We start from the raw sequence: 2,610 nt of genomic DNA, 5'->3' as shown, positions 1-2,610 counted from the left end.
AAGATAATTCACTAAATGCTCAGTGAAATTAATTTGAAGAATGTTTTTTTCAAGGTGGGTTTTCAAGCGGAGCACAAATTTCCCGCGGAGCACCATTTAAAACCCCTGTTCTTAGTTTTTCTAAGTTTTTGCTTGACATGATATCTAACAGCATTACGTTTTGGCATGCAACTAAAAGCACAAAATAATTTCTACAAAAGTGAATCGATTTTTATTTTTAAAAAAAACGAAAATAAAGCTTATTTTATGAGGTTTTGATTTACCACCCCTTTTTTGATTTTTTTTTATCCAAAATATATATTTTTTATTAAGGCTCATATGGCGTCAACCTGACGGGGCCGGGAGTTCAATATTTCGACAATGGTTGTCTTATAACTATGTTAGTAATATGTAACTGATTACTCGCGGTTGGCTCGAGGTTAGTATTACAAGTGTTTTCGTAATTGTGATGTTGCTGTCTCCAATGCTCTGTACCTGTTTTTTTTTAAAATCAGAATTTATCTTCAAATATTCCGGTTTCACGTATTCTTTCTACGCTAAAAAGGTTAGAAAATCGCCATTTTACAATGTGGTATGTGTATTTTAAGGAATGGCTTGGTATAAGTGTAGTAACTTTAATTTTTTTCAACTAGATAAACGATGAGTAGCATGTGTTGCGCTGAACATACTGCAAATCCTCCGTGTATCGGCCTTACATTATCAATGATATAATCCAACTTAAGATGATATTGATTTCATCACCATTATCCACAGTATTTATTACCTGCATGCATTATCAAACTCAAAATTTTCAAAGATTATCAATGACTTTGGTCCAATCGCTTGTTGAAATCATCGTAAATATACAAAGCCCTAACTTTCTTACCATATACTGAAGACATTTAATGGTTGACATAAATCTAAATAGAAATAAAATGAATAATCACGACCGAATCTTGCTTTTCAGTGCGTAGAATAAACAAACATCATCACTTTTGTGGTTCTGAACTCTAGTGTAGGTGTCGCATGAGCTGATCCAGTAAAGAGGTATTAACGTGCAAAACCTTGCACTCCAGCGTCACTCTCTCATTTTCGAAAATTTGAACTTACACCCCGGTACAGAAATGAAAGACGTAGTCCTACGTTAAAATTCTTCCTGCACAATTCTAACATTACGACTTCGATGCTGTTGAAAATCCGAGTTATTTCTTCTTTAAGTTCCTTCAAATTTTGAGGCTTATTAACATAGCAACGGTCCTTCACGTACCCCCAGAGGAAATAAGCGACGACGAGAAATATTGAAATTCTTATCCTAAGAGGACGAAGTTTCATTAAGGCTTCGGTTGCTCAAGTAATACAAACCCCAACAGAATGCAAATGATACTCAAGTGCTATCGCCGGCCACTGAGATACTATGCGCACGTAACCACTGTGGTGTCGCCGGCATTCAGGCGCTAGTTTGCGTGCGTAACCACTGTGGTGTCGCCGGACGCCAAAGTGTTAAGCATTTTAGTGGTTGGATTCCAAAATTCAATTCTTTGATGGTTATATTTCGGTTTGTAAATTAACAGAGAAGCGATATTAGGTATGTACGGAAAAGTAAATTAATTTTTGAGTTGAAAATTTAATTTATTGAAATGAATGTACTGGTGGGGTAAAACGGACAGTTGCCAGTGAGAGTGAGATGGACTGAGAAAAGTCTGTTTATTCTATTCCTAAGGAATGCTTTGCATCTATAAACGGAAATCAAATCTGCAAAGGTGGACTGTCTAGAAGCTAACTGGAACCAGAAGCAAAATGGGGGTATGTCTGTTTATACTGCTTAAAAGCATAATATCACTTCTAGATGGATTAATTCGTTTTTTCATCATTTAACGGAAATTCGTGATCAACCATGGTCTCAAGGTTGAATAAAACTATTACTCTCACGAGCGATAAACTACTACGTTTGTATATTACAAACCTGTCCGTATTCCCCCACTATATGTCCATTAGGGTGCCAATGAATGTATGGGAAAAAATCGACCCTAAAATTTCAAAAAGCTACCCTATACAAAATGTTCACCACTTCGAAAAACACTCTATGCCGAATTTCAGCTCAATCCGACTTAAGGGAGAGTGGCGCAAAGCGGTCAAAATTTGAGTTTTTTGAAAATCGAGAAATCACCCAAGGGGGGGAGTAAAGGAATCGGGGTTTTAGAATTTTTATTTTGATGCCAAATGTCTTAAAATTGCATGAAACGTCGAGATCAAGTGTCATCTCGAATAAAGTTTTTCTGTCAAAAATCGGCACTCTGGGTTTTTTTGGTGTACGAAACGAAAAGTATGGTTTTGGGTACGAATAAAAATAGTTATCTCTATTTTTCATTCGGAACTTGCTACGAAGTGCTGATTTGCACGATAATATACTTTATGCAAAATATTAGCTCTTTCGGACTTAATTTACTAGTGCCGCAGACGTTAAAATTTGAGTTTCTTGAAAATCAAAAAATCACCGGAAATTATTTAAAAATTTTTTTAAAAAATAATTTTGGTTTCAAATTTCTTAAAATTGCATGACACATTGAGATTTACAGTTATCTCAGAAAATTTTTTTTTGTGTCAAAAATCGATTTTTCTCCAAAAACGTAC

The sequence above is a fragment of the Toxorhynchites rutilus genome, chromosome 2, assembly GCF_029784135.1.
Source record: "Toxorhynchites rutilus septentrionalis strain SRP chromosome 2, ASM2978413v1, whole genome shotgun sequence".
NCBI lineage: Eukaryota > Metazoa > Arthropoda > Insecta > Diptera > Culicidae > Toxorhynchites > Toxorhynchites rutilus.
Note: the sequence above shows the minus strand (reverse complement) of the source record.